This window comes from Hyaena hyaena, unplaced genomic scaffold (genome assembly GCF_003009895.1).
Source record: "Hyaena hyaena isolate Hyena2069 unplaced genomic scaffold, ASM300989v1 scaffold_466, whole genome shotgun sequence".
Taxonomy (NCBI): Eukaryota; Metazoa; Chordata; class Mammalia; order Carnivora; family Hyaenidae; genus Hyaena; species Hyaena hyaena.
In genome coordinates, this window is record NW_024081099.1 from 550291 (window position 1) to 576154 (window position 25864).

At 38.1% G+C, this 25864-nt stretch overlaps 1 protein-coding gene and 1 pseudogene across 1 annotated transcript in view; both read left to right on the forward strand.

Moving 5' to 3' along the window:
• The window catches only part of SYNPO2 (synaptopodin 2), a 144567-nt gene that overhangs the window by 37687 nt on the left and 81016 nt on the right, over positions 1–25864 (forward strand). The window lies entirely within an intron of this gene.
• Positions 1–25864, forward strand: part of LOC120246354 — a 40615-nt pseudogene that overhangs the window by 6458 nt on the left and 8293 nt on the right.

Genomic DNA, 25864 nt, shown 5'->3' on the forward strand with positions numbered 1-25864 from the left:
TAGAATTTTCAAAAAATGTCGTTTTAATTGTATACCATAGTAATGTGGCTTTAAGATAGTTCTGCCTCCTTTAGAAACTCGTACTTGCTTTATCATATGTCCTGGTGACCATGCTGAACTGGGGTTGATTTTAATGTGGCTATTCTCGAGTTTGGTTATTTCCTAAAAATGACTGAAGAGTTATAACTATCACAGAACTTTGGGAATTGATGGATGTTTCATTTCTGTAGATGACTGCAGAGTGTGTGAAGGCTGTTGCCGTTCCTGGTATCTAGTAGTTGTTATTGGTTTTATGTATATATTCTATTTGGTGTCATTTGAATTTTTGGAAACTTTAGCTGTGCTATCAATCTTGGAAAGAAAGCATTCTGCTTGTGTACGTTGTACTGGTATTGCATAGAAATTGGTCAGGAGACTGTGTTGATCTGGAACTATTAAGCTTCTCCCTCATCTTCACCTTTATAATGTTCTGTATTCAATAAGCCCATGGATTGATGACAGAAATGAATCAAGTGTTCCCTTTTTAAAAAAGCATTTGTGAATGCTTCTTGCGCTACATCCTGGGAGGAGGAGGGTGTCTGCAGGGTGCTCGAGATCTGCAGAGGCCGGGCTGCCCAGCTCCCATGACAGGAGGTTTGCTAGGCAACCAGAGTGAGCTTTCAAACAAGCTTAGATATTCCTGCCTGGCCTACCGCCATCCTCCAAGAAGGCAAGTAGGCGCAGTAAATTAGAACTGACCATAATGCTTGACGTGTTACCCTTTAAGAAGTGTTGATATTTTATGGCAAGAAGTTTGTACAGAACTGATCAGCCTATGTAGGGCTTTATTAGCTAATTGCTCAGGATCAAAACTTATAAAAAGCATTTGGAAGACAGTCTTCTGTGATTACACTGTAGGAAATAAAGAACCTTTATGATGAAGTCAGAAGTGTTGATCTTTGAGCAAGCTTGCCAACCTGCATATAAATTTGTGTGGAAAGAAATACATTTAAAATATGTCCTTCTATAGTAAACTTTAAAAAGCTTCTCCAAGCAAGGAAAAAAACAGATGGCATAGGTCTTATTAGGTCATAACTGATACTTTGAGACTTGGAAATCCAGACTAGTTCCAACAATATCCAAATGTTTTCAGTGACATTTCTTTAGAAAGATTAGACATTTTCAAAAAGTCTCAGATCGTTACAAAAAGTGCTTTAAGGAAAACCTCCTTTATTTGTTCCTAAATGTCTGGTGAAGGGGATTAGCTCACTTATTAGAGTGAACCAAAATGCTTAAACTTAGTTACCCTGGGATACCATGAGGCAGGGGTTCACTATGTTGTATTTTTATATTCGTATACTTCTATATTAATACATACATAGTAAGATGTAAAGCAACTTCAGAAACTCTGGGTAATGAGTTGTTTCTTGTTTATGAACTAAGCCACATTCCATAGCAATGTGCTCTTGTCCTACACTGTACTTGCCTGATTATAGCACTTATGTTGTAATAAATATACTTATTAATGAACAGTTTTCCATGGAAGGTTGTAAGTGCTGTGAGGGAGGAGCCATGTCTGTTGTATTCACTGTTGCTTTGCCAAAACTTGGGAAAGTTCCTGGTGTGTGGCCATACCAAGAAAAAAGAAGAGGTGAGAAAGGGAAAGGAAAGAGGGAAAGGAGTCAGAATGGAAAGCAAGAGGGAAAGGAAAGGAGGGAGGGAGAGGGGAGAGAGGAAGGAGAAAGGGAAAGAAGATGAAGGGTGAGCAGAAACAAAAATAAGGCTAGCTGAGTGGCTATTTCTTATTCGCAATAAAAATAAGCAACTGGCCCATTCTTTGGACCTTTAAAAATTTTAAATAAATGTTCTTAGGTTTGCATAAGCATTTGAGTTGTTTATATTTCTAAATTTATATCAACATAAAATGTATTCAAAATGTCCTTTAATAAAATCAGATAGCCTCTCAGAGTTTTAAAAATTAAGAGGTTTCAATCTGTTTTAGCTAATTATATAGCAAAAAAAAGAAATACATTGTTAAATTTTCCCAAGTAGTGAAGAGCTGGCTTTTGATTTTTAATAAAATAATTTATACTTCATTTCTTCTTCAATTGAATCCCTCACCTCAGCCAAATAATTTCTTCTAATCCTCATTTTTGGTGTTGTTTTTTACAAATAGAGTCCTTCAGTGATCTCCTAAGACCCTACAAAATTGAAATAACTTTCACTAGGTGAACTATGATGGAAAGCTCCAAAAGGTATATGTGCACTTTGTAAAACACACACACACACACACACACACACACACACACATAGTGATTATTGTAACGTGTAGCTAGATTGATGTGGATTAAGTCAAATTGCATTGATTAGAACCCTCCATCAACAGATTTGTCACAGATGCGTATATTTTGTTTCTGACTTAATTTATTTTCTACATTCTGTATTTAGAAGAAAAAGGCAAAGAACTAAGAAAATAAGGGGATAGTATTCATTTAGTAAATCAAAATTACATCTTTAATATTATATTGTTGGACTAGATGTTTATGATGATGATCCTTTAGATTCGGATTCATAATGACCCTATAAGATTGTAACTAAGAATTTATAGAAAACGTGTTAAGTGTATATCATTGTATTAAGTACTCAAGCAGGGGGCATATAAGCACTAACAGTTTAACATTTATTAAGCATTTATTAAGTACCAGGTGCAAGGCTAAAGCTTTATCTGTATTGCCTCATTTAATCCACACAAATGTCCTATGAGGAAAATAATATTATTTTTTTCCAATTTTATACATTCAGAAAGTAATAAAGCAAGTAACTTGGAAAAGATCATATGGCTAGAATTTTAAAATAAATTCGATCCTGGTCTTTTTCATCTCTTGTTCTGGTTATCTTATTTTAGAACTTTCTTACATCTTCTCCATTGCTTCCTTCCCACCCCAACTCTTAAACTATGTTGTGCATACTTCTGTTATCACATTTATAATGTATTGTGTGGGCATGGTTTGCACCTTAAACAAAAACAAACAACTCTTCTTTCTCATTAGAATACAAGCTTCTTGAAGTCATGATATAGGACTTTTTCATATAGGCAGCAAACGACGTAGCATAGCACCTGTCATCTGTTAAGAATTTAATAAACATTTGCCAAGAAATGAGTGGTTGTATTTGGGTTTATCACCTTCATTAGATTATGGCTACCTTGCGGACAGAGAAGTAACTGACTTATAAATTTTTTACCCACGATGACGACTCAAATGAATATTTAATGAATTAAATTAAGAGTTAAAATGGGTACCTTTATGTTGTATTAACTAAGATATGAAAATATTATCACATCGTATGCAGATTTTCATAAGGGTAGATATAACACCTTATAGAGCCTTCCAGTTTAGAAAGAACATTATTGTGTTCTCACAATAAACTTAAGAAATTAGAGCTCATAGATAAGGAAAACCGACCGTCTCACCATCAAAGAGTTTGTCTTGTTCGCGTTCACAGAGCCATTAAATGACAAAGCTGGGATGAGAATACAGGTCTTCTGACTACTACTTTGAGCCCTTACCACAATATTAAACTATTTCACAGATGATATTTCAATTTATGACCACACTTAATACCCCTATATCCAGGGTCATTAGGCTATTCTTGTTTTTAATATTTTTTGAACATTTATAAATTGGTAGGCTCCATTGTGAAAAATTGTATACATCCATGCTATACTCCCAAGAAATCTGACTCCACCTAGAAGGAAAGAAAAAAAAATTCTGTATGAAATGAATCTATATCACACCTTTTCTCTGTGACCTAAACTGTACAAAGATCTGCTGGATAGACCAGAAATAGCCTGTGGTAAGTAAGGCATGGAAAATTATGTAAGCAAGTCAGTGGGATCACAGATTCTCCGGAACCAACTCTATACCCAGTCTTTTACTATACACCTTTATACAGAGAATCTCTTTCCCTTCCTGTGGCTCACTGAATCTTTGGTAGGGATTGCCAACACATGTCTCAGACTTTTATGGAATGCCTAATTTGGGCCAGTCTTACTCATAATGTTAAAAATCAGCAAATATTTATTTTTTTGGGTGAAAGCCCCTTACTATATCAGTCATTAATTTGAATTTATTGAGTGACAGGGTTTTTTTACCCAGTTAAACACTGCCCAAAATGGCTACATGTTTGAGAACCACTCTGTTACCCATTTTGGAAGATGTGAATCTAGCACAGTGAAGCATACGCAGTGTGCCAGGTGCTATAAATTGTTTGATTTTGCGGTTATCCACAAGCTTGTAATCGTTTCCCTCAGCGGGCTCTCTTTTTTCTGACCAAAATGGTTTCCAAGCAGACCTGCTTCCAACTATTTATGAGTTTTCACTTCAAAGATCCCAGAATGTTCGAAAATAGATGAGAGTGTTTTCTTTGAAATACCTGTATCCTGAGATTGAGGCAGCACTGACCCCACAGGGGATAAGACGGCATTTAGAGTGGGATTCAAAGAAGATTGCGGTTTAGGAGAAGTGCTCTGAAAAACTTCCCATCCTTGCTGTCAAAAATGTAGAGCCAAGAGTTTTGAGCTTGAAAATATACTTGTTTATATGTGATGGGTTATTGTCAATAAAATAAAATACTTTATCCTGTGAAAGTGAGCATTTTCAAGTAATTTATCTCCTGCTATTTTTTAAAAATTTTTTTTAATGTTTTATTTATTTCTAGAAGAGAGGGAGAGAGACAGCATGAGCAGGGGAGGGTCAGAGAGAGAGGGAGTCACAGATTGAAACAGGCTCCAGGCTCTGAGCCGACAGTCAGCACAGAGCCCGACGCGGGGCTCGAACCCATGAACCGTGAGATCATGACCTAAGCGAAAGTCAGACACTTAACCGACTAAGCCACCCAGGCGCCCCTCCTGCTATTTTTAAAATTTAAATTCCTTTGAATGATTCTTGCTTACTGTGGCCAACAATACCTGGATTCCATGCACTATAATCAATTATTTTATCCTGGTTAAATAAGAAACCTTCATCGCAACTGGGCACAGAACCTATTTAAAGGTAGTATTTGACGCATAATGGTGTTTTCTCTGTGGACATTCAGTTGAAAGGTAAGAACTTCTTTTCTGCAATTTAACACCAGAAATATTAAGTAACTATTGTTAATAAAAGTGAAAGAGACGTGCTTGATAATTTATAGGCATTATCTTATCAGAACCAGAACCCATCTTTCTAGAGTGTGTCTTACAAATTTTCCAACAACCCCTTTGGATGGTCTGCAACACTTCACATTTCTCTGTGTGTGGCTGTGGGAGTCTTGTCTGTGAACATCAATAATGTGAAGAAATGGACTGACTGTAACATGCTCCACCCTGAAAATCCACAATTTTATTTTTAAACCAGAACTTGCTAAAATCCATTTTTTAAGAGGAGAACTGAGTAAAAGGACATAAAAGTAATTTTTAAGGGAAAGAAACAAGTGAAAATACTTTATCTTAGCACTGAAAAAGAAAAGAAGTTTTGAATTTTCTTGAATTCAAGAAATCCAACTGAATTTGAATCCAACTGAAAGGAGAACCTTACTTTCCTTTAGTAATGTTCTGAGAAAACAATGTTTATCATAGGTTTCCAAAGCTATAATCTATGAGATTCAATAAAAGAGGAACATGGTAGAGCCTTTAAGCAGTGTTACTTAGTGTAGCGCATCCTAGAATTTTTGTTGCAATGCCACACAGAGGAAATGAAAATTTTTCTTTTGCATTGTGGATAAACAGACAAACTTCTCCCGGCCAGAGACTACTGCTCTGAGATCTAGGTCTACCTGAAGTCCTACCCAACTTTCCTGAGGACTGAAAAAAAAAAAAAATCAATGTCTCAACACAGTAATGGGATATAAGCCAGCAGGCAAGATTGATGTTAATATTTGGTTGCAGTATAAATCTATACTTTTCACTTTATTTTGAAATTTACATACAGGCATAGCTAAGTAAAGGTTGGTAAAATTTGAACCTAGTTGAGGATAATCTGCTGATGTGGCTCAGAAACCATTCTATAGAATCAAAATATTGAAATACTGAGAAACCGCAGTCAAAATACTTTGTGGTTATTATAACTTTAGTGTTGAGAAATTACCAAAACTTTAAGCAAATTAAGAAATTATTTAAGCATTTAATATAGTAAACTCACAAAGTCATTAACACTAGGATTTATAAATAAATTGTAACTGCTTTTTTTCATTGACAGAAGAAAAATTAAGTTTATGCATGTGGAATGAAAAATTTTCTGTATAACTGCTTATATCTGTTTTAAATGCTTGGCAAATTTTTAGTTGAGAAGTTGGTTAACATGGTTTATTCTAAAAGAGATACTAATGGTACCGAGATCAGTTTTTGACACAAATTGAGATTTTTACAATTCAGGGATAAGAATTAGAGAAAGTTCTTGATTGCTAAGTGGATATCTGGATGCAAAACGTAGCTGGTTTTTTCTTCACTTTCTTTCTGAGAATAGGTTACTTTATACATATTTAGATAAGAATCAGAGTTAGGAATCTTCTGTTTGCATGTGTAGAAAATACTCTGCTTAAACCAGAAAGATACTTCATTGGCTCATGCGACTGAAGGTCCCCTGGAAGAACTGGCTTGAGGCATGAACTTGAGGCTTGAACTGCTGGTGTCCATGACATAACAGGCCCACGTCTTTCTGTCTTCGGTTCTTTGCTTGGTTTCTTTGTTCACTCAATTACTGTGTGGTCCTAAGTTGTCTACCAGTTATTACAGACTTCCCTATCTCTGTTCCCTGTGGTGGGAATAAAGCATATCTGTCCCAGCATTACTGATTTTTTTAAAATATGCCTAAGTTCATTTTTTAAAAATTTATTGCATTCCTAAGAAATCAGGCTGTATTAAGTCTCCTGGTCACCCCTAACCCAATCACTATGGCCAGAGATGGAATGCACTAATTATTTAGCCTAGTTTCAAACCCGTCACCTACAATTTTCAATGTGATGCCAGTGAACTACATCAGTCATCAAACAGGAATTTATGACTGTTATAATTATCTTAGGAAGAATGGATGCTGGAGACAACCATTACATGGTAAATCTTAGAAATAGATTAGAATCTTTAACCAAATGCCTTTCTGCTTGATCAGACTTTATAAAACATGAGTGTAAAATGGTCATTTTGTCTCTAAGGGTCCCATTTATGACAATGAGTTACCTTGACCTGTTGATTTTTGAAGAGTTGTATTGAGAAAGGCTTTCGTTACATTGAGCAAATTTGCTTTCCCTTGCCCTTCACTAATTGGACCTTATTTTGCCCTTTGTTGCCACGAAAAGTAAATTCAGGTCTACAATGCAGGCTTTCTAATATGTATGACAATTGTTAAGATAGTCATCCTTAGTCTTTTTTCTCCAGACTCAACATGCCCCGTTCTCTCATCTGTTATTGTTGTTAAAAGGTTTAAAACACCTTCACTTTTTTAGCATCTCTCCTTTGTATGAATTCTGGCTAATCAATTCCAAACTCAGACATGTAGTTCATATACTGACATAAAGACTTCCAATGTCGCCATTGGAAAGTGTTTTCCTACCATTATGTGTGAGCAGAAGGATACTGAGGAAAAGGAGGCTACACCTGTGGAGAATAAGTAAAACAGCAGTCTATAAAAGAAGCCAGTCTCAAAACTGATTACCTAAAATAAACGATCTGCAGCTAGAATGTGTGCAGAAAATATATTTTGGAACATGATTTCTCATATCTCTAAGCATTAATATTGGCTTTAATTACTGACTGTTGGTGTTGGAGGCTTGATATTTAATTTGTAAAACATTATGAATTATTAGTATTTTAATAAATAAGTGCCTAATCATATCTATAACCTAATATAATATATACTATGTTGTTTCTAAAGATAATTTTTTTTAAATTTTGTCTTATAAAAATGAAAGTATTACATCAGGATGCTTGGTCAGATTCTATTTGTCATGAGAGAACTCTCAGTTCTCTTCTAAATGTACATGTTTTCCAGCAGAGTGACAATATCCCATGATATACAACTTGAAGCACTTTAGTATCATGAAATATTTACACTGATATTAACTCTGAAAAGGACTGGTCCCCATCAGACACAGAAATGGGAAGGAGTTGAGCACTGATTTTAAGAAAGGCATTGTAATGCCTCACTCTTCATCCAGTCCACCACCAGGTCCTTTATTTAACTTACTTGCATAATACACCACAGGCACATTTTCTCTCTTCCAAGTTCACTGCCACTGCTAGTCCACACATCATCCCAACCACTTGAGACTCCAGCAATGGCCTCCAAACTTGTCCCTTCCAATCCTGCAGTCCATGGTCCAAATAACAGCCAGAGAAATTTAAAATGCAAATAGGATCATGCCTCCCTTTATTCATTAAAAACAGTCTTCAACTGCTTTTTATTGCACTTAGGATGATACAAAATCCCTCACAGGTTTGTGAGGCTGTGTCTACTTGTCCAAGCCCATTTTTCTCCATTCTCTTCGGTTTTTCAATATATTCCAGGTATACTCATTTTCATTTTAGTTCCATTACTGAAATAAACTCATTTCTGCCTCAGGGCCTTTGCATATATCCTCTTTGTTGCTTGGAATACTCTCCCTTTCTATGCTGGCTACCTTCTTCTAATCATTAGCTCTCACCCTGAGGGTCCTTAACTCTCCATTCTTCCCTGACAGCTCATTTTCAGATCCTATATTTTATTCTCCAACAGGATCCTCTACCTTTCTTTCAGAGCACCTGTGTGTGTACTGTTTGAGTGTTTGAAGTCCACCTCAGTTGGCAGACCACAAATTACAGGAGGAGAGAATTGGCTTACTACTGGATCTCCAGAGTGTGGTTGGGCGACATGCATTTGAATCTCTGTGCCCTCACTTGGCAGCTATACCTTGAATGCTCAGCCTCAGTTTTTTCACCTGAATGATAGAGAATATAATAACATTTTTTACAGGATTTTTGGAAGGATCAAATTTCAAATTCCATGTAAAGTGCTATATGGAGTGCTTTGGACGTAATAGGTGTCAATCTCTATTGGTTATTACTATAATATTGCTTTTAGGGTATATTTACTTATTGCAGGCAAAAGCCACCAGGAAATTATTTCAGTTCCTTGAACAATTCTAAAAAGTCTCTAGAAAAGCTGTTTTTATACAAGTCAGAATAGCACTAAAAACGTGTTTTTAACTGATAGCTTCACTGTTCTATTTTTTTATAGTTGTCAAATATTTCACCTATATGTGAAATGCTAATACATAATTTAACCTCTGTTTCAGAGGTTGTCTTAAAATACGTTAAGTTTTTTTTTTAAATATGTTAAGTTTTTTTTAATGTGCAGATTATATATAAATACTTATTTTCAGATGCTTTGAAAAAGAATCCATTGTTATTTTTTATTTTTCCATTGAGATTTCTTAGTTTAGCAGATTTCAAACACAGGGCAAACTGGTTGGCCCTCTTGACAAAGACATCTTGTTTTTATAAACTTCAACTTTTGGAGAATAATGGTAATTTCTCTTTGTTCTTTCTCTCTCTTCATTATGGGATTTTCATAGGGGAGTTTTTTATACCTTTGGTAAGATCTGTACTGTAAAAACACTGCTCTGTGTAAAGAATTATGACAGTGTATAGATTTTCACTGTCAGACACCTTCCTTTGGGTAAATATTGATATGAAATGGGGCACAGAATTTAAAATAGCCCGAAAGAAGCTGCATACTCTCCTTGACAACAACAACAACAAAAAAGATTGTGTATTAACAGTTGGTTTAACAGCGTCTGGCATGGAGAAATAAAGACAAAAATATACTCTGGTCCTGTAATATTTATAGCATTGCCAGTTTAACCATTGTGCCCTATTTAGGAATATTTCTTGAGCGAATTTTATTTTCATGTCCAAGAACACAGTTCTGAGTTGGTGGCAGAGAAGCTCTCTCTCTGCAAAAGGCAACAGAATACACTTCTGTGTTCTGCGAAGGGCGGGGGAGGGAACTCACATTGCCGAAATCTTAAATTCTTGTATGTGCTGACATAGAAGATGTTGATAACAATGGGGCAGCCCCTTGGAAATGCTGTGTTATGCTTAATACGCTTTTGTAATAAACACTGTCTTCATGAGTTTATAAATGAGAAAGGCAAGAGATTCCATTCTGTAATTCTGAGTAAGGCATGTCCACATATGGCAGCAGCGTGTTTGTGTGGTGTTCCTGTTGTTACCGAATGAGCTGTTCCACATAACGCGCATATTCTAGATAGCTGGAGGCTCAGCTACCAGGCCTGATCACTGTATATTGTGAATCTTTCTCGCATTTATATAAGCTTTGCTTTAAGAGCTAAACACTAAAAACAATTGCCATCGTACTATGAATCCTTCAAAAACATACACATTCTCTCTTGACTTAGAGTTTTACCTGTCATAATTTCGCCTCCTTGGAGACTTGATGTTCTCACACGAACATCACTTTCTTTTTTTTATTTTTTTAAACATTTATTATTTTTGAGAGATAAAGACAGAATGTGAGCAGAGGAGGAACAGAGAGAGAGGGAGACACAGCATCCAAAGCAGGCTCCAGGCTCTGAGCTGTCTGCACAGAGCCTGATGCGGGGCCTGAAGCCACAAACTGTGAGAACATCACCTGAGCAGAAGTCAGACGCTTAACCAACTGAGCCACCCAGGTGCCCCATGAACATCACTTTCTGAATTCCATTTTGTTAAAATTTTGTTTTAATTTGTTAAAATTTGTTAAAATTGTGAACACATTGGCACATAAAATTTGTTAAATTTTGTTAAAATTGTGAACACATTGGCACTTACACTGGAGGACACTAGACTGCCACATATAAAGCTTCCTAACTTCTCTTTCACTTTTAAGCTCTGTCACATTTTTTTAAATGTTTATTCTTGAGAGAAAGAGACAGAGTGTGAGTGGGGGAGGGTCAGAGAAAGAGGGAGACACAGAATCTGAAACAGGCTCCAGGCTCTTAGCTGGCTGTCAGCACAGAGCCCGATGCGGGGCTTGAACCCACGAACCGTGAGATCATGACCCGAGCCGAAGTTGGACACGTAACCAACTGAGCCATCCAGGCGCCCTCGTCACTTTTAAGTGCTCTGTCAGTGTGTGTGAGTACGTGTGCCTCTGGTTCCATCTCCCCTATGTTTTTAATTACATGTGGATTAGAAAATGTATTAGAATTATTTCCAAAATAAGAGTGTGGCACTTGGATGACTCAGGTAAGTGTCTGACTTCAGCTCAGGTCATCATCTTGCTACTCATGAGTTTGTGCCCCATGTCAGGCTCCATGCTGATGGTGTGGAGCCTGCTTGGGATTCTCATTCTCCCTTCTCTCTCTGACCCTCCCCTAACTTGTGCTTTCTCTGTCTCTCTCAAAATAAATGAATAAACTTAAAAAAAAAAACAAACAGTAAATTGGCTTCAAGTGATTACATAAGGACTATCCTATGCATCAAGCAAGAGAACTTACTTTTCTTCTTTTATTCAACAAATATAAATTGAATGCCTACCATGTGCTCATTGTTGTACTGGGGTACAATGGTGAGAATGGTCTTTGGAGGAGGCATGCATATGCCAAGACCCATCCTGTAACTGAGGAGGACCCCAATGCCTACCTGGTGGTAAGGAAGCACCACAAAAGAGGCACTGCTTGGAGGTGACTTTTCAGCAAAAAATCCTGACAGGATAATTTTTCAGATAAATAAGATAGTGATGATGGCGTCAGGCTGGAAGGAGATGGAGAAGTAAGAATTCCAAGCAAAAGTTTGCCTCCTGCCTTCCTTGTCTCTCCATTTCAGCCTCCCTGGAGAGCTCCTCTTTTCCTGTGGATTAGTGTGTATGTTTTCCTGGCTTCTGACTGAACACTTCTTGTGTCATTCAGCTCACTCTTCCAAGGTCATTCATGGCTGTCATTTCTATTTCTTGGAAATGACTTTTCAATCATTTAGAAGTGATTTTTAAATGTTCTGTCTCTAGAGCATCATCTCTCTTCTCACTCCAGACCTTTGTATCTAAACGAATGCTGGACGTCTCCTTTCACGTCTGACAGACATTTCAAGTTCAACCTCCCTCCAAATCTGATTCTCCTCCTGAGTTCTTTACCTTAGTGAAAGGCACTACTAGATCCATCTAATCAATTTCTTAAGCCAGAAATCTTGGCTTCTTCCTTTGCTCCTTCTTTTGCCTACTCCACTCAGGTCTTTATCAACTTCTCTTCATTCCCAGTCACCAATTTCATTCAGGACACAATATTTTCCTACATTGCTTTAAAAATCTACTAACCGGTCTCTGTCTAGTTCTTTCCCCACTAAGACCTATCTTTCACAATGCAGCCAGAAGGATCTTTCTAATAAAACAGGTCAAATTCTGTTACTCACCATATTTATTGATTTCTAATTAACTTCAAGATGAACCTCTGGATGGCTCTGCTCTTCCATTCTCTTACCTCTACTTGTCACACTTGGCCGTTTATACATTCTTTTCCCCCTTCATGAAATGTATCCCCATTTAATCATCTAAGTATAATCCTTCCTCAGGGAAGCTTTACTTGCCCCTTTTACTAGAGTAGAGTATCCTTTCTATGTGCTGTCTCAATGATTGTACCTGTGGGGTTTTAATTTTTAGAGGTGACTAAATGGCACTATAGAGAGGCTAATGCCACTGAAAGATTTTATTCCTTACGTTCCAGAGAGGAAGAGGCATACCATGCCATGCACAGCCACATGGGGAAGCACCAGTGTTGGTCAGGATGAAAAAAAGAGTGAGGAGAAGGCATAGGTCACAGCCTTTTTTTGTGTGTTTTCCATGGGAAAGGCAAAGCAGATCAAACAGCTTAGGACTGGTTAGTTTGAATAATTCTCGTGGGCTTTAGGGCATGGGGTTTGTCCTAGCTGTCTGATACCTGGACTCAGGTTGATTTAGGGCAAGGGACATTTTGGTTTGGAGGTAAGGGTTAGACAAAGGAGGTGGTTGGGGGTAAGGACTCAGGATTGGTTGGTTTGTATATGAGAGGAGTGCTCCCAGGCCTACTGTTTATCCTGTTAGGAATTAACCACCTCTAGGAGGGGCAATCTCTCTCCAGCCAGTAATCCCCACCCCCTCCAATATGTCAAAACATTATGAAATATAGAAAATAAAAACATAGTTAATACACTCCCCTATAGCCTGTTGTGATATAGTATGCATTTCTGTGTATTGTTTACATCTCCCAAACTTGTAGGTCTCTTGAAAGCTGGGGTCCTGTCTCTTGCTCACCATTGTAAGCCCAGTGCCCAGTGTCGTCTCTCATGTGATAGATGCTCAGTATATTTTAGTGGAATAAAAAAATGAATGGACATCTTTATGACTGGCATATGTGGTTAGTGTTTAACCAGGAAAACACAACTTTTTTTTTCCTAAATGTAGATTTGTTTGTATCAATTAATTGAGTAAAATATCTTTTTATTTGGTTTAAACATGAGGGTCTTTTTCCTTCCAAACTAAGTAAAGTGTAATCTAGCTCAGCATAGTGTATATTACTTAAAATTCTATAAAGATAACAATACATCTTTATGTTTCCTGTGTTAGCTGGTGGTTCTCTACTAGAAGAGATTTTGTCCTGCAGGGGGATATTTGACAATGTCTAGAGATGATTTTGGTTGTCACAACTGGCATCTAGTAGATAGAGACCAGGGATGCTGCTAAACATGCTACAGTAAGCAGGACAGCCCCTAATGACAAATACTTATCCAATCTAAAATGTCAGTAATGCTGTTGTTGAAAAACTTTCTTTTAGGGGATAAAGTATTTGACAAGTTTACCCAAAGAGAATTCACACAACCAACCTTGTCCCCTGACTCTCCCATGAAGCGATTACAAGTTAACTAGCTGATATCTTAAAGGTAAATATAGCAGCCCTGAAGGGAAAAGTAGTTTATAGAGAAGGAGACATCATAAGCCACAAGCAAGGGGTTCAGCGTTTGGATAGATTCCATAAGAGGAAACCTGACTGGATTGAGACATAGCATGACAACATTGAGGGCTGGGCTTAAGACGAACACCAAAGTTATAGGCTTTTTAGCTGGCAGTTAAAAGGTATGGCTTAAGTTAACATAAGTGATGTGGGGGAAGGGAACAATGATCTAGAGCTTATAACTTTAGAATCGCTCTCTTTAAAATTGGGAGTTCCCTTCTCAGGCCAACATGCTGCCATTGATCGAAGCGATGCTGTCACACGTTTTTGAAACAGTGTTCAGAACTTGTGTATGTTCTTTTGACAAACATCAGAGGTTGCCAACATTGCCCTCTAACACAGGAGTTTGATTTTAGGGAAAACATCATGTTATATGGACCTGTATGTGGCAAATAAGGAGAATAATCCATGTTCCTAATGCCCTGCTCATAAAAACTGAGCATGGGCTATCAGTTAAATAAATCTCACTCTGAAGGCAATTCTAAAAGAAGTTCTAGAAATGTCTTGAGCTAAGTCAACATCATTGGAGTAATTTTGCAGGAGCAACACTCACATTGAGGCACAAGCGTTAGGAAAACATTACTTAATAGCCATGTTGCTTTCAGTGCCACAAATGTGTAGAAGTAGCACCAAGTTTGTGAACAACCAAATTTCTGATAGAGTGAGAATGTTTAGGACAGGCCTTATTAAACTTTTTATATACTAAAATTTAATTTAAAAATTGTTTTAATGTTTTTTATTTATTTCTGAGAGAGAGAGAGAGACAGCATGAGCAGGGGAGGGTCAGAGAAAGAGGGAGATATAAAATCCAAAGCAGGCTCCAAGCTCTGAGCTAGCTGTCAGCACAGAGCCCAACACAGTGCTCGAACCCACGAACCATGAGATCATGACCTGAGCCGAAGTCGGACACTTAACCAACTGAGCTACCCAGGCGTCCCTAAAATTTAATTTCTTAAAAAACATTTTTAAGCAATCTCTACACCCAATGTGGAGCTCAAACGTACAACCCTGAGATGGAGTCATGTGTTTTACAGACTGAGCTAGCCAGGCACCTCTTAAAGTTTAATTTTGAAGCTGTGACACCATACCTCAAATTTAGAATTTCTACCGTAGGCAAGGAGGTATTTAAGTTTTTTCCTCAGATGTTAGCTATTACTTTGGCCATGTAGGTCTGATTGAGGACAGCATTTCAGTGTCAAATCGAGTGCATGTTTAGTGCACTTGAGGAGAGACAGGTATTGTAACGGAAGAATTAATGAAATTACAAATCCACTCCTAGTACTGATACATCACAGTTTGCCTAAGACTGACCCAATTTTAAAAACTGAAAGTCCTGCTTCCAGGGAAACTCATCAGTCCTGGACAAATCAAGACAGTTACCAGCTCCCAGCTTCTTAGCTAACTCCTCCATTGTTTTTGGACTCTCTGCAGTGAAAACAAAACCGTGACTCTTGGTAGTAAATAAAGGAAGAGGGACACATACATATTAGGAGTAGCATAGCAACTTGAGTCAACCAGCAACATTTCTTAGCTGAAAGTAAGTTGGGCTAATCACTAACTTTCATGCTGATTCAAACTGAAGTCAAGTTCTATTTTATGGTGATGGTGATGGCTAAGGCCATTTTACCAACCAATGACAGCAACAGTTACAAGGATAATAGTACAAGTGGGTAAGCTTTACCCATCGTGCTTATCATATTTGTTTTCATTCTTTAGGAGAGATATTTTGACAACTTATGCTCTTGGGCAAGGAAATAATTGGCTTATTTAGTCCTTCAAAGGCTTTGTATGTAGATCTCACAATTATCTATGATGCCTGAAAAATAAATTATGGTGGAGTTTCAGTCAACATTAAAAATACACATCATTGAGAGGGAATTAAGGGTTATATAGATAGGGGACAGGACGGTGTGGTGGTTAAGCACTAAAGTCAGGAGGAATGTGTTTGCAGCCTGCCTTACCACTGACTAATGTATAACTTTGAATTAGTTGCTGGCCTTTCTAAACCTCAGTTTCTTCATAAAACAAACAACAGGCACAGTTATGGTAACTGTCTCTTGGACTTGCTGTTTATTAAATGATAATGAATATACAATGCTGCGCCCAGCACATAGTAAGGATTCAAGAAATGTGAGCCGTTATAATTCACACCTACCAAAGTCTCTATAGTACTATATTCTGACCATATTAAAAATTTTTTTAAGTTATTTTAAGAGAGAGGGAGCATGTGTATGTGCAAGTTAGCAGGAGAGGTGGCAGAGAGAGGGGGAGAGAGAGAATCCCAAGCAGGGTCTGTGCTATCTGCACAGAGCCCAATGTGTGGCTTGAACTCATGAACCATGACATCATGACCTGAGCCAAAACCAAGAGTCAGATGCTTAACTGACTGAGCCACCCAGGTGCCCCTATTCTGACTATATTTTATAGTCAGCTTGTCTCTTTAATTTCTTATTTCTTATCCATGACTCTTTGCAGTAAGATTGCATTTTTAAACTATTCAAAGAGCATAGATAATTCAGAAAAAAGCTGTTTTACTATATATCAGTTTAGGTTGCAAAGAGCACTGTAGTGTTACATAGGAGAATACTCATAGAAATAAATCACCCATGACTAAAACTCTTTGTAATTGTCCCCAAAACAAGATGAGTTAAGGAAGAAAAGAAATTCTAAAAATTAAGACGGCACACTTAAAATAAAAAAAAAAATAGACTTGAATTAATAACATTGGAACCATGCTCACACTGTCTCTCTCTCTCTCTCTCTTCTAGAAATAAATAAAAAACATTAAAAAAAAATAACATTGGAACTAGATTTGAACTACTCCCTAGTAGTTCAAGATATTGCAATGACTTTGAATATCTTTAGTTTATCTTGCAAGGCAAGATACACTGAAATATGTTACTTGGGACAGGAAAGTAAGATGTGTTATTTATTTCTATTAAGCTAAAGATAGTAGAAACTAAGACATGATATTCCAAGGTAGTTACTACATAGTAGTTTTAAAAAGCAAGATGAGAGCCACCTGGGTGGCTCAGTCGGTTGCATGTCTGACTTTAGCTCAGGTCATAATCTCATGGTTTGTGAGTTCGAGCCCAGAATCAGTCTCACTGTTGTCAGCACAGAGGCTGCTTCATATTCTCTGTCCCCCTCCCGCCTGCCCCTCCCCTACTTGCACATCCATTCTCTCTCACGCTCTCTCAAAAATAAACATTAAAAAATAAAATAAAAGTAAGATGATAGGTCCAAATTTGTCCTATATAGCTATCTTCCAAAGTTCTATAATATACTAACTTCAAAATTAGGGTACTATATATAAGGAATCAAAATAGTCAACAATTTATCCCTCAAAGTTTCTCTTATAGCTGGTTTGAAAGCAGCTATTTGACCAAATAACACTTTCTTGAAAAACACGAATAGGAAAATACTTAGAAAAAGCAAGATGTGTTCATTGTAGGGCATTCTAGATAAAGGTAGGTTGAGATTATGTCATCTACCAAGACCATCAGAGGCAGACTGAAAGGAAAGGGAAGGGTAGGCACACAAAACAACTTGCGTCCAGAAAGTTCTCTACAGAAAATGCTTTAAGTAGCTCCAGATGCCATTAACTTAAAAACATGTGTTCTGCTGTTGTGTATGTGGGTATTATTTTCTGTGTGAGACCTGACATTGATGGTTTAGAAAGAAAGGTAAGACATCAGGCAGAAACAGCACTTTCTTGCCAAATGAGGGCTCAAACAAGATGTGCTATTAGGTAGACTCCAGTGCTCTTTTGAAAAGAGCTGACATGATTAGCAGAGGTCACTGACTTTCTGGTTCTTTCTATGAACCAGTTTTAGAAAATTGCCACTAAAAAAGAAGCGAAGAGGTATCAGAGGATGTTACAGTCTGGCATTCAGATCCTGGGTTAGGCTTTGCCTTCTTATATGAGCCCTGCATACCGTTGCTCACTCTCTGTTGCATTCTAACTATAAAATTAAAGTAGTAACTGGTTATTCATTTTATGTTCTTTAAACTTTATTAGAATTGCTCTAATTCATTTTATGTCTTCATTAATATTGTTGGAGATTGTAAAATCTTACAAAGTTATACTTTAGTATGTGTTTAGTGTGTTTAGTCTCCTTGTAATTTCATGCTAATATTCTAAATCTATTATAAAATAACTTAGTGTGTTCTCTTTTCTGAATCTTTCATATAAAGGGCAGAGAGAATTCTATGAGTATTTCAAGAATAAATTCAATACAAGGCTTTTATTTTTCTATAATAAGCAGTATGATTGAAAGAAATACATTTAGGCTAGGACTTTTGGGTCAAGTAATTTGAGTTGACCAATTTTTTACCGAATTGATTGTCTTGCTCTTGTGTAGCTAAAAATTTTGACCAAATACCTTTCTTAATCTCTGTGTTCTATCAAGATGAATTTTTTTTACTGTTTAAAACCTGGTGTTTCAGATCTTTAAAAAAATCACATTTTTAAGCTTCAAGTTAGTTTATCTTTAAGCAGATTGACTTAATTCTATGAACTTCAGAGTCTCTGGTGATAAACTTCTCCATCATCTCTGTATTATCTCTTTTATAGCCAGATGGGGAAAATGGTTTACATCAGGCACAATATATATTTGAACAATAAGGTCACAAGCAGAGTTATATTACCTTTTATGGGCAGTGAGACATGTAATGTGTTGCAGCCTTCTCTTTTACGCTACATAGCAAATCTGACACAGCACTTTGTTTTAATGCCTAGATTCCCATATGATATTATTTCCTAAGCATATTCATGTCAACAACCTGAGCCTTATTAAAGCAGCATTTCCTCTTGAAATGCAGAGCAGGAGGGTGGCCTCAGTTCCAGGCCTTCTGAGTTTGATTAAAGCCACCTGAGATGAGTTTGTGTCTCACACTCTGCTCTCAATCCTCTGTCATCTTCAGCTCTCTCTGTACCTGTAAGGACAGAATCAGGATTATGTTAGTGATTCCCAGGGGCGCCTGGGTGGCTCAGTTGGTTAAGTATCTGCCTTTGGCTCAGGTCATGATCTCATGGTTCGTGAGTTCAAGCCTCACCTTAGGCTCTCTGCTGTCAGTGCAGAGCCTGCCTAGATTCTCTCTCCTTCTCTTCTCTGCCCCTCCCAACCCCTTGAAAAATAAACAATAAAAAATAAGTCACAGCCCTAAAGAAGTAATCATCACACTGCTGCCTTAGGATCTATTCCTGTGTTAAAAGGCAATTTTGAACTCCATGGAAAATTAAAACAACAATGAAAACAAGGCTTGCAGAGTGCATTAGAGTCACCTGGTAGGCTTGTTAACACCAAGATCACTGTCCCCAACCCCCCGGGGTAAAGTCTGATAACTACATTTGTCACAAATTCTAAGGTCCACACTTTGAAAACTACTGTTCTACCAAAGCAGGCCCTCCTGAGGTCAGAGGGCAAACTGAGTGCTCTCCTGCCAGTGTTCTTAGGCCCAGGTAACATCCCTGTGCTGACCCCGAAATGAAAAGGGGGGATTTTCTCCTTTTAATGCCATGTTCCTGGAATCATGGTCACTGCCCACTTTTTTCTTTTTATTCCAGAAGTATTTTCTCCACTACATCCTTCTCCTGACTATCCATGGGAATCCCTACAAATATATAAGTTTTCATTACAGTGTGAAGAACTGATACATGTAAATTTGTAATCAAGATAAATTATAAACAGGCCATGGCATGTTATTTGGTTAGCTTGTCACAGCTTAAAGCATTGGGTAAACACTTAGAATAGTCCTCTCTGGTTAGTAGTTGAAGGATCTTTTTTTATCCACCCCCCGCCCCCGAGGTTTAAAATAACAAAGACTGGGTCCCCTCTCAGACAAATTACATAAAAATCGCTAAGTCGGGGCTTGGTAATTAAAAGCCTTCAGGATAGCACTAGTGTGCAGCCAGGGTTAAGAACAATTGGTAACCCTAAGCATGTATTCTCCCTGGTTATCAATAGGGTGATATCACCCTCACCGGGGTGAAAATTAGTTCTTGGAGGGCAAAAAGTATCTTAGCTATTATAATGGTTTGTGGGCCTCCAAAGGGCCCCGGTACCTACACAAGGGTATAGTATATCTGTAGTATCAGCATTTATGGGGACAAGGAAAAAAATATTCTTTAGGAAGTGATCATGAAAAAGGGTTGAGAAATATTCCCCTAACCCTGAAAGACTGCTGTGAGTTTTTGGTAATGTATCTTCCTTCTAAAATGCAACATAGGGGCACCTGGGTGGCTCAGTGGTTGGGTGTCTGACTCTTGGTTTCCACTCAGGTCACGATTCCAGGGTTTTCGTACCGAGCCTCCCATCAGGCTCTGTGCTGAGCATGGAGCCTATGTGATATTCTCTTCCTCTGCTCCTCTCCCCCTGCTATGTCACCCCCCTCTAATAAAAAGTGCAACACAAATCTAGTTGAGTGCTCTTACAGGCACACTGGTAGGAAAAACAATTATTAAAAATTCTATTACATCTTGGTCATCTAGCTAGGTACTTTTATTTTATTTTATTTTATTTTTAATGTGTATTTATTTATGAGAGAGAGAAAGAGAGACAAAACATGAGTGGGGGGAGGAGCAGAGAGAGAGAGAGAGAGAGAGAGAGAGAATCCCAAGCAGGCTCCACACAGTCAGCACAAAGCCCAAGATGAGGCTTGAACCCATGAACTATGAGATCATGACCTGAGTCAAAATCAACAGTCAGACACCTAACCGACTGAGCCACCCAGGCACCCTTAGCTAGCTACTTTTACATGCATTATTGAGTTAATCCTCATTACCTTGTAGTTTTCCTTTAGAATACACATCAAACTTATATTTAGTTTAGTTTGATTCTGGCTTAATTCCATTTTCAAAATATGTTGTAATGAAAGTAATTACTGTCTTTGTGAGACTTACTGAAAAGATCCATTTAAAACTGTGAGGCAATCAGGTTGCTTAAGATTTCTTTCACTCTAAACCACTATCAAATGCATTTAATCAATTTTGGAAAACATAAGATTCCATGAAAAGAAATCACAGAAGCAAACAACCTACATGTGCTCGTCTCCATAGTCTTATTTTTCTAAAGAAGTCAAGAAAATTATCACTTTATTAATTTGTAATACTATAGTTTTCAGAGTATAACTTGCCACAAAAAAGGCAAATATATTAAAATACTTGAGGTATTTTGCTGTTTGCAAGGGTACAAGACTGTTTTAAAAGGTACCCAGGATTTTGTTATTCAGGTGTGGTGATGCCAACTTAACTCAGGAGACAATCACCTTTAAAAAGGTAGTTTGTTACTCACAGTTCCCAAGAGGAGGGGACATGCCAAGCTGTGAAGGACCACAGAGGAAGAAGCAGGGTTGGTCAGGAGGCACAAGGAGAAAGGGGAGAGCATGGGGAAAAGCCCTCACTGTGGTTTTCCAGGTAAGGACGGGCAAGGCAAGGTGAGCAGGTTTAGGGTTGGATAGTTTAATCATCTGTACGCTGTGGGCTATGGTGGTTTGGGAAGGGGGCTTGTCCCTATTGTGTAGTATTTGGCCTTGAGATGACTAGAGCGAAAGAATATTCCTTCCCGGAGTGCCAGATAGAGGAGCAAGGGGGTTTTGCACCCAGGATTGGTTGGTTGGCATATCAAAGGTGTGCTCAAAGGCAAAGCAAGATGTTTACTGTCTTTAGGAATTAGCTAACTGGGGAAAGACAGTCTCTGCTAGTTGGTAAAACCTCAGATGTCAGAGCATCAAGAATACAGAAATAAAAAAATATATAGTTAATGTAGTTAAATACAGGTAATACAAAGTTGTATCCCAGAAAGTCAGAGTGATGAACTAGCTGGGCTGTGGAAACAGAGGAAGATACTTGAATGTTGTGAAAATAATGCAACCAGACACTATTAAGTCTTCTGGTCTATTTCTATATAAGGAGAAAGTTTTAACCAAGTATGAAGATGTTCAAATCTTCCTTATATTGTATACATAAATCAAGAAAAAGCACTTGTCCTGAACAGTGAGACTAGTTGGGAGGAAGCAGATGGTGGGAGGAGTTGATGGACATTACAGCCTGGATAATTCTGTCCTGTCTTATTCTCTGTGTGCTTGGCTCATGCAGACACCGTGTGTTCAGAGCAGATACTTTCTGTTACCAACAGTGGCAGTACATGAAGAGACAGCAAGTGTGTTGGGACCCAACAATGAAAATCTGTAGCTTCAGAATAGGACCAGGACTTTTATTATTGCTGTAGTAGTTCAACAGAAAGAAGGCAGCATTGTGTCCTGGAAAGAACCTGCACTGTGTTGGAAAGCAGGCCAAGCCTGAAATTCCAAGTGAGCTGTTTGCTAGCTGCATGACCTTGGGCCACATATGTTACTTCTCTGGATGTGGGGTTTTTCATCACAAAATGCAAATTACATCTATTCTTGGGATTGGAAACAACCGAGAAAACAAAACATAGGAAACAGATGAAGATTTAAATATAAACTTAAAAGAACCCCAAAAAACTAAAGTAGGAGCACCTGGGTGATTCATTCGGTTAAATACCAGACCCTTGGTTTTGGCTCAGGTCATGATCTCCCGGTTTCAAGAGTTCAGGCCCCACAACGGGCTCCCACTGACAGTGCAGAGCCTGCTTGGGATTCTCTGTTTCCCTCTCTGCTCCTACCTCACCCATGCTGTCTCATTCAAAATAAATAAACAAAGTTAAAATAAAAAACATTAAAGTAAGGCGAACTTGGGGATGTGGCTAAAATGTGCAGCCATAATGAGCTTCTTTAATATTTTACCCCAGAATTAAATTTCCTCACCCAGTCTCAGGCAAAGCTGGAAAGAGCCCATTCTTTCAAACTTATCACAGGGACCAGTTGAGTAAGGTTCTTGGGGGAGGCAGAACCAGCGGGGACTGGCTTGATCTAAGCTTGCTCAGTACCTCCTCCCAGTCTCAACAATCAGGGAGGCCACTCATCCCCCTGCTTGAAGAGTGATTGCAGAAGGGTGAAAGAAGAGTCAGTAAGTTCCCACCTCCCTGCCCTGGAAAAAGTACAAGTGGGGACTGGAAATCCCCCTTCACTACTTTGAGGTAATTATAATGAAAATAGATTACAGATAAAATACACAAGATGCCTAGCCAGAAAGTAAGCATTGTAAATGGGAAGAGATCGATAAAATTCATTAAGACTTCATTTACCACATGTGGATTATTCCTTTTCCTGCTATTGAAATTTAGTGAAATGGGTGTCTTTTTGTCTTTATTTTTTCTTCTAAAATATCCAAAACTAATTTTTTTAATGTTTATTTATTTATCTTGAGTGGGAAAGTGAGGGAGGGGCAGAGAGAAAGAGAGAGAATCCCACACTTGCTCCCTGCTGTCAGCAGAGAGGCTGATGCAGGGCTCCGTCCCATGAACCATGAGACTGCGACGTGAGCCAAAACCAAGAGTTGGATGCTTAACCAACTGAGCCACCTGAGCCCCGCCCCCCTCCCACTGAAACTAAATTTTTTAATTTATGAGCAAAGGGTCTATTTTTTTGTTTTGAGAAAAGAGGATGTTCTGTCTAAATCCAAGTTACTTGTAATTATGTAATCTGAATTAACTCATTGATTTTATATAGGATTCTCAAATTCCACTCCAGTAGGATTGCAGATTATGATTTAAGGCATAGGGTTCTCAGAAACGAGTGGTAGAGGTACCAACTTCAGGCAAGATAAAGAGTGACTCCACAAAACCCAGCCTTTCTCCAACTGCAGGCATTCCTTTTGGAAATTAAAAATTGCTCAGGATAAAAAGGGGAAAAATTCCTCAAAATCGTACACATTATGAGGCTTTCAACACTTTGTACCATATAGAATATGTTACTATATTTTCCTAATTTGCAAAACCAATTATTAATTATTATTATTATATAAATGCTTATTAGAGATTCCTCTGAATTAATATCGACTGCCAAGGATCACTAAGGTGAAGAACATAAGCAAGCATGAGGTCCACTGAGAATCAGGGATACTGACCCCCTTGATCCTCGCTAGTGAATTTTCCTCTAACAAAGCTGGACCTCTCTGGACTTGGTGACGAACGGATCAGAGTGTGAAAAGGTGGAGCAGAGCCCCTGTCACTGGCTTCCTGTCCCCCTCACTCCTTCCAGAAAGCCAGGATTCCTGCCAGGTCCTTGTCCCTCCTGATACATAACCCATGCCCTTCTACACAGCCACTGCTGCTCTCTCCTCAGATCCTGCACCTCCCTTCTCTTCACTGTTACCAATTACATACGCTCTTCTCATACAGGCTTTACTTGCTGCATTATAAAATGACACTTTTTTCTTTTTATTATTTTTTTTAACAGTTTATTGTCAAGTTGGTTTCCATATAACACCCAGTGCTCATCCCCACATGTGCCCTCCTCCATGCCCATCACTCCCCTTCCCCCCCATCAGTCCTCAGTTTGTTCTCAGCATTCAAGAGTCTCTCATGGTTTGCCTCCCTCCCTCTTCCCCACTATTTTTCCCCTTCCGTTTTTCCCCATGGTCTTCCGTTAAGTTCCTCCTAATCCTCCTATACGTGCAAACATAATGATATTTGTCCTTCTCTGCCTGACTTATTTTGCTCAGCATAACACCCTCAAGGTCCATCCATGTTGCTACACATGGCCAGATTTCATTGTTTCTCATTGCCATGTAGTCTTCCATGGTATAGATAAACCACATCTTCTTGATCCGTTCGTCTGTTGATGGACACTTAGGCTCTTTCCATGTAAAATCACACTTTTATTTCAGGTTTTAAAAATATTTAAATATATAGATTTTTATGTAATTATATCTTATAATCTGTACATATCTTTAAAACAAAAAAAAAGGTATTTTAAAAACTGGCATGTTGCCTACAGATGTGCCTTAAATGTCTTCATTATCCAACAGTGGGGACTTTTCCCAGTTTTTTTTCTCTCTTTTTTTTTTTTTTTTAAACTTGAGGAAGATTTTTCATGGGGAGAGTCCTAGGTCCTTTTCCAAACTGAGCACATAATTTGAACACAAATTATAGTACAGAAGCACCCTTTTATACAGATTCATCATTACCATCTAAGGAATATGTATGTCTCAAATGGGAAAGTATATTCAGCTAAAAATGGGCATTTCTATGCCACTGAAAATCTTATTTTTTTAATGTTTGTTTTTATTTATTTTGAGAGAAAGTGTGAGTGGGGGAGTGGCAGAGAGGAGAGAGAGAATCCCAAGCAGCCTCCACACTCAGTGCTCAGCACAAAGCCTGGCATGGGGCTCGATTTCACGACCCTGAGATCATGAACTGTGAGATCATGACCTGAGCGGAAACCGAGAGTCAGATGCCTAACCCACTGAGGCACTCAGGTGCCCCTTTGCTAGTGAAAGTCTTGACTGAAAATAAATAAGTGTGAAGCCCACCCGTCTGTCCCAGAACACTTACATGAGGTCAGGAAGAGTGAGCAGCTATAGCAGTCGTAGGCATAAAACTGAGCTAGACGGGAACACATATATATTCCTGAAATAGATGGTATTTCCACTCCCCCGATTAACTGTTTAATTGATCAAGTGTCATTCCATGTATAGAGATATAGATATGAATCTAAATATACGTGTATATCGATATTCATATATGTGTATAGATATATCTATATATATCTCTATATATCTGTATCCATACACTGGGAACTATGTCAGGAAGAATAATAGCTAACACGTACAAAGTACTTACTATGCGCCTGGAACTGTTTAAGCATCTTACATATATTAACTCATTTAATCCTCACAGGAAGTCTATGAGGGAAGTATAATATTGTTCTCAGTCTTCCAGATGAGGAAACTGCAGTGTGACTGGATCAGGTGGAGGCTGGCAGTGTGAGAGGTGAAAGAGTTCACCCAAGGCAGAGCAAAGGAGAC